This window comes from Bos indicus, chromosome 3 (assembly GCF_029378745.1).
Source record: "Bos indicus isolate NIAB-ARS_2022 breed Sahiwal x Tharparkar chromosome 3, NIAB-ARS_B.indTharparkar_mat_pri_1.0, whole genome shotgun sequence".
NCBI classification, from domain to species: domain Eukaryota; kingdom Metazoa; phylum Chordata; class Mammalia; order Artiodactyla; family Bovidae; genus Bos; species Bos indicus.
The window spans coordinates 111,619,628-111,626,846 of record NC_091762.1 but is presented as its reverse complement, the minus strand read 5'-3'; the positions used below and the strand labels follow the sequence as shown (position 1 = coordinate 111,626,846).

Here is a 7,219-nt window from a genome sequence, read left to right as displayed (position 1 = left end):
CACTCATCTGAGAAACGTAAAGCAAGAGATCAAGGCTTGGCTGATGAGGTGAAGGAGAAAGGGATAGGCCAGGTTGCACTGAGCCTCGCTACATACCTACCAACCAGGCAGAGTGAAGGGGTGGCCAGGGTCCCCCTGAGCCAAGAGGACCCAGGGAAAGAACTGATCTGGAGCCATCTTCGAAAGGAATATCCCCAAGAAGGGTTTCTGGGTTCCACTGAATGTCATCAATCAAGCTCAAAACAATCACGGCAAGTCCAGCAAGACCTTGCCTGCCCCAACCTTCCCTCTCCCTTCCTGCTATATCCCCAGAGGAGCCAAAGACAACTTGGTGGGGTGACAAGGTGGAAGAAATGTGCAGAGAGAGGAAAAGAGAAGAAAAGACAAGCTCCTGCTCTTGCCCGTCCTGTGCTGAAGCCCAGCCCGGGGAAAGGGAAGAAGCTTTGTTTTTTAACGATTGTACGGGACTCGGGAATTTAATTACTAAAGAGAACTCTATTATAAAAGAGTGACCAGTCCAGACTAGGCGATCACCCCAGAGGTGGAAAAGCAGAGATTAAAAGGACAAGTGTGAGAAAGCATTTGTTTTCTGCTTTCGCTGGGATCCTGCTCGTTCAGCAGCTAAGTACTCCACTTCTACTGCGGTGAAAAGGAAAAAAAGAGAAATGAGTTTTTTTCTTTCCCTTTCCTGAGAAAAAAGAAGGTAAAGAGAACAGTGAGCAGGCCTGAATATTTCTAGTTTTCTTTTATTTTCTAACTTTAACTGCTCCTAACTTTGCATGTCTGAAACGAAGCTTGCTTTTCTGCCCCCTAACTCTGCAGGAGCCACGCTTTGCACCTGTTTTCCTTTCCCTCTCTGCTAAATGCATCCTGTATCTGGTGTTTCACCCTTGCAGCACACTTCCCCTTGTAGCTACATATCACAAAGAGGCCACAGAGACACCAAACTTGCAGACTCAGGAACTTACTGTGTTACTGATGCCAGCCTATGACTGTCTTTGAAACAATGCAAGAGAAAGAAATCAAGATCCTAACACATTTGTCCCTCATCACTGACTCCTGATCATGAGCCCTCATCTTATATCAGCCCCTCGACTCCTTATGGAGTAGGGGGCACAGTTCTTGAGGCAGGAGACTACTGTGTTCCCCTCTCCACCTGCTGAGAATTAAAGTCACCTTTCTATTACCTCCAAACTCTGTCTCCGTATTTTTCATTCAGCTTCAGTGGGCAGAAAAAGCCACGATTTTGGCTGGCAACATTTCCCCACCAACCGAGCCCATGTTGAGCTCCACCTGGCTGGGGCCCTGGCATCCAGGCAACTACTTGTCAATGCCGCCTTAGGATTCAGGTCCACAGTCTGAAATTCGTCCTGCTGAGTGGCCACTCCCATTCCAGTCCTGAAGCCATCTGTGCCTTTTCCTTCAGCCTTAGTGACCAAGATGAGGGCATGTGAGGCTGATTCCTCGTCTCTGGAGGGCAGGCCAAACCTGCTAGAGATGGCCAAAGCAGGGACTGAACCTGAGGCTGAGGCTGAGACAGCTTCCATTCCACGGGTCCAGGGCACAGGCATGTGTAAGCCATCCCTTAACTGAGCTGCAGGTCTTCTGCTTGTGAAAATTCACCCAAGAAGAGAAGGGTTGAAATCCTAGCTGGGCCTGCCATTCCCAATCTGGCTGCAGTTTCTCTTTGTGATCTCCAGTCTAACTACTCATCTACCTGCGGTCTCACAGAGTCCACACGGGGCAACCAATCAAAGATGATGGTAATAAGAACAATAAGCAGCAGTAAAAGTAATAACAGCTAATATATGTGTGAAGCTTAGTATGTGCTAGATCCTCTGCTAAGCGGTTTATGTATATTAACTTTTAGAATTGCCATTCCAATCGTATGAAGTCAGTGATTTTATTATCGCCTCTTTCGTAGCTGAAGGGACTGAGGCACAGAGAGGTTAAATAATTGCCTGAGGTCACACAGCTAGTAAGTGATAGAGTCACTCAGCTCTTCCAGTCCAAGAGCACAGTCCATTTATTTGTATCATGTTTGATTTCCTTCATAAGTGCTTCATAGTTTTCAGAGTGTAGGTCTTTCATCTCCTTGGTTAAGTTTATTCTTTTTGATGTGATTTTAAATGGAATCAGTTTTTTTTTTTTTTTTTTTTGCTTGTTCTTTCTGATAGTTCACTAATAGCATATAGAAAAGCCGCAGATTTCTGTATGTTAATCTTGTATCCTGCAACTTTACTGAATTCATTTACTAGTTCTAATAGTTTTTTGGGTGGATACTTTAGGATTTTCTATATTTTGTCATCTGAGGCTGTCTCTTATTTTCCTAACCTGAAAACCCACATCCTATAAGTTTCCTGAAGCTCTGCCCTTCTGGAAGGAACCCTCCTGCCTGTAGGCTTGGCCTTGGGCAAAGCTGTGACCCATCTATCTGTGGTCATCGTGGTGGCTGCAGTCCTAAAACCAACCAGACTGGACAGACACCCTAACAGTCCTTCTACATTTCAGCCCCTGCTCTGTAGCCCACATCATCTTGCTGCAGTGACTTGATCAGGAACTCTGAGGATTTTTTTTTCCAGTCAGTACAAAGCTTAGTTTGCAGAAATTCAGATGACAATGCAGGAGAATTTGTCACTTCATCCGGGCCAGCATGGAGCTGAAAGCTTGCAGACATATCAGTATGCAAGCATGAACATCAGTACATATATATTTAGCTGGAAAATGCACAGAAACTTCACCCTCAGAACAAAACCCTTAGCCAGAGGGAGGACTTAGTGATCTAAGTAGTGTCTTTTAAACCAGAATCTCCCCGGACCAAAAAGTGGAATTATTCCAAGGTAAACAAATCAGTCCTATTCTTCCAGGGTCAGGCAGCTTTGTGAATTTTAGTGACCCCAGCAACTTGGATAGACTATTAGGGCTCAGCTGTAAATCTGAAAAAAAATCCTTCTTCCCTATTCAAAAGAAGACCTTTGAAATGACATTGATTATTGTCCCCCTCCCTTAAGTAACATTCTATTTTATTCTTAAATTGTGTGTTTAGTGAAGAAAATTTGAAGGCAAAGGATAAGAAAAAGAAAATTATCACCATTCTCTAACTTCGATAGCAAAACCACTGTTTACAGACTTCTTTCTCTCTTCCACACCTCCACCCTCCCCATCCCCCACCCTGCTTCTTTCTTTCATCATCGATCCTTGTTTTACTAGGGAAAAACATATGTTCTATATGTTTTTTCACAAAGTCATGTGGCCACATATTTGGTACCCTGCTCACACATACGCTTACAAATTACTGTGAGCATTTAGTAATGTCCCTTTCTCAAAGTATTGAGAAATAGAATATTTCCTGCATATCAGTAAACAAGGATGCCACAGTCATCAGTGATGACAGCCCTCCAGTGTGAGCTGCTGAGCCCTGAGGGAACTCAGGAAAGAGAATACCTGCCATCTAGCAGCCATCAGACCGCAGCCACTCCTTATGGTGAGTCCTGAGGAAAGGAAACTCAGGAAGTGAAAACACAGGAAACTGGCCCCATACAGCCAAGGTGCCTATCAAAAGAATGATTTCAGTGAGCCCAGACTCTTGCATCTTCTCATGTTTAGAAAAGCAGTAAATTCCTTAACTTGGAATATCTGGTTTTCTTTAATTTACAAAAAAAGCTTTTGACATTTATACTACTTGTCTTTGTTGCAAAACTTACGTATGACCTGGCTCCTCCCCTTGCCTCCTTGGAGAAGTTCTCTCTGGGTCACTTGAGATGCTTGAAGTCCTAAAAATTCCCACTTTTAGGAACTCTCAACTTTTAGGTTGTGAATTTTTTTTAAGTCAACAACATTCTCTGAGAAACATAATTTTCCATGACTCTACTACATTCATATTATCTCTGTTCTATGACCTGTGTAGCCATCCTTTTTTGCTGGGCATTTGAGTTGTTTTGATCTTCTATCTCTTTATCCATTAAAGTAGAGATAATAACAGGATAGACCTCACATGGCTGTCTGAAGATAAGATGAAATAATGCACAAATTTAGCTTTATTAACATCAGTTTTGACCTATTTTAAAATGCTATAAAATTCATCCTTACCTGTAAGGAGACACTTCCTGCATGCACTTGGTGCGTGTTTCCCTAGAATAAATTCCTGGGAATGGGATTCATACACTATAAAGGTTATGAACACTTTTCAGGATGTTGACGTATATTGATAACATCTCCACCCATAGGTGTGTAAGAGTGCTTGCTTCTGTGCCCTTTCCAGCACCCAGTGATTATACATATTTTAATCTATTTCAGTTTGACAGTCATGTTTATTGAATTTTAATATCTTTTTTTGAACTTATGATTTGAACATTTTTTATATGTTGATTGGTTACTTGGGTTTCTTCATTGTAATTCATCAATTTGTGCATTTTGCCCAGTTTTTCCAGTTAGGTTTTTTTTTTTTCCTAATCGATATTAATCTCTATATAATCAGGACATTAACCTTGTGTGTGTGTGAGAGACAGAGAGAGAGGGACATCAGTTTCTAGTTTTGCTCATCCTCCTTTAAATTTGATTTATGGACTTTCTGAAAAAAAAGGAGTTATTATTATTTTAATATTTATGTACTCAAGCCCTACATTTTATGCTGTTGTGTGTTTTTATCCTTTTGCATTTTGATTTAGAAGTCCCTCTCTGCCCAGAAATCAAGCAAATATTTGGCCTTATTTTATCTTTATTTTATTTTAGTTGTTTTATTATTTTATCTTTTATGTTTAACATTTTAATTAATTTGGTCTTCATTTAGATATGTGCTATGATATAGTGATACAATTTTATTAATTTCCAATAATTAGCAAGTTAATTCACCACAAAATATTGAACAATCTATTTTTTACACAGTAGCACGAAATGTTGCCTTATTTATGTGGGTCTATTCTGGTGATTTCTAGGATATTGCAGTGATATTTTATATCCATACCAGACTCCTTCTATTAATGCACCTTTAAAATATATTTTAATGTCTAAAATTAAGAGCCTTTTTTATTCCACTGCTTCAATTTTTGTTTTGATTCTCCTATGTTTATTCTCTCAGAATAACTTAAAAATCATCTTGCTAACTTTTAAAAAATTTATTTGAATATTTACTAGAATTGTATTGTATTTAAGAGTCAATTAGAAATAAATAAAATCTTTAAAATGTTGAAACTTCTTATCAAGGAACATGGTGTATTTTGACCATGGAATTCACTTTCTTTCATGTTGTAGAGTAGAGTTTTAACTTTCCTGTGATATAAACTTGATGGATTTCAAGTCATAATTTAATTAGAGTCTTTTAATGTTAACAAGGAAGCTTAGCTCATTCACATCTGTTTTAAGAATGAACACTAGGCAGCTTTATTTCTGTTATTTTAAGCTTTTGTTTTTATGCTTACTTGTTATCTTCTTTGTTCTTCTATCATTGTTGTTTCTGCCTAGAAATGAATTTTCTCTGCTCTTCTTGTCTGATGAAATTGAACTTTATATCCTGTTATTTTTTCTAAAATATTGTTTTTAAATGTAAAAAATGACTCTCCTTCATGTCAGAAAAAGAAACTATTATCAATACTTCTTTGTGAAAGAGGATAAATCTAATAAATTTTAAATTCACTACCATCATCCCCATTTCTCAATTAAAGAAAAAATAGAGCATATTAGAATGACTGTTACCAATAAGACAAAAAATAACAAGTGTTGGCCAGGATGTGGAGAAAGGGGAACATCTGTGTTCTATTGGTGGGGATGTAAATTGGTGGAACCACTATGAAAACAGTATGGAAGTTCTTCAAAAAATTAAAATTAGAGACTTCCCTGGTGGTCCAGTGGCTAAGAATCCACCTGCCAATTCGGGGGACATGGGTTCAAAGCTTGCTTAGGGACGATTACATTTGCCACAGAGCAACAAAGTCCATGCAGCACAATTACCGAGCCCCAGTTCCAGAGCCCACAAGCCACAACTCCTGAAACTTGCATGCCCAGAGTCCTTGCTCTGCAACAAAGGAAGCCGCCACCGCAAGAAACCTCTGCCTGCGACTGGAGGGTAGGCCCGCCTGCTGCAACTAGAGCAGCCTGTGGGCAGCAGTGAGGACCCAGTGTGGCCAGAAATAAATAACTAAAGAGCAAAGAATACGTCTTTTAAAAATCTAAAATTAGAACTACCATATGATCCAGCTATCCTGCTTCTGAGTATTTATCCAAAGAAAATAAAAATGCTAACTTGAAAAGATATATGCACCCCCATTGCAGCATTATTTACAATAGCCAAAACTTGAAAGCAACTTAAATGTCCATTAGTGAATGAATGGATAAAGAAAATGTGTGTAATATATATATGTATATATACTAAGTTTAGCCATAAATAAGAATGAAATATTGTCATTTGTGACAACATGAATAGACCGCAAAGGCATTATGCTATGTGAAAGAAGTCAAACAGAGGAAGACTCAGGATCTCACTTATATGTGGAATCTAAGGGAAAAAATACACAAGCTCATAGATATGGAGAAATGATTGGTGGTTGTGGAGGTGGGGTTGAGTGGGAGTAGGAGAAGTAGGTGAAGGGGATCAAAAGGTAGAGTTTCAGCTGTAAAATAAATTAGTCATGGGAAGGTTATGTACAGCATAGGGACTCTAGTTAATAATACTGTACTGTATATTTGAAAGCTGCTAAGAAAACAGGTCTTAAAAATTCTCATCACAAGAAAAAAAATTTTGTGATTATGTCTGGTGACAGATGTTGACTCATTGCGATTATTTCCTAATGTATACAAATATCAAACCATTATTTTGTACACTTGAAACTAATTTAATATTATATGCCACTCATACTTCAATAAAAATATTTTTTAAAAAGAAATGCAGGGTATTGGATCTGGGCTTGGAGGCTTCCCTGGTGGCTCAGACGGTAAAGCGTCTGCCTGCAATGCAGGAGACCCAGGTTCAATTCCTGGGTCAGGAAGATCCCCTGGAGAAGGAAATGGCAATCCACTCCAGCAGTCTTGCCTGGAAAATCCCATGGACAGAGGAGCCTGATAGGATACAGTCCATGGGGTCGAAAAGAGTCGGACACGACTGAACAACTTCACTTCATTTTGTATTAACTTACTTCAAGTGTTTTTTATATTTGCACATTGTAAAACTTCATTAAAAATAATCATTTGGCTTTAGCTTCATCTTGGTTCTCTAAATCTGAACTTA

The 7,219-nt window shown here is 39.2% G+C and overlaps 1 non-coding gene across 1 annotated transcript; it reads left to right on the top strand.

The window, feature by feature from the left end:
- The first annotated feature begins 6,908 nt into the window (after nt 1-6,908).
- TRNAC-GCA (transfer RNA cysteine (anticodon GCA)) lies at nt 6,909-6,981 on the top strand. Its single transcript has one exon. It is a non-coding gene; the product is annotated as a tRNA-Cys (tRNA).
- Nucleotides 6,982-7,219: the final 238 nt, after the last annotated feature.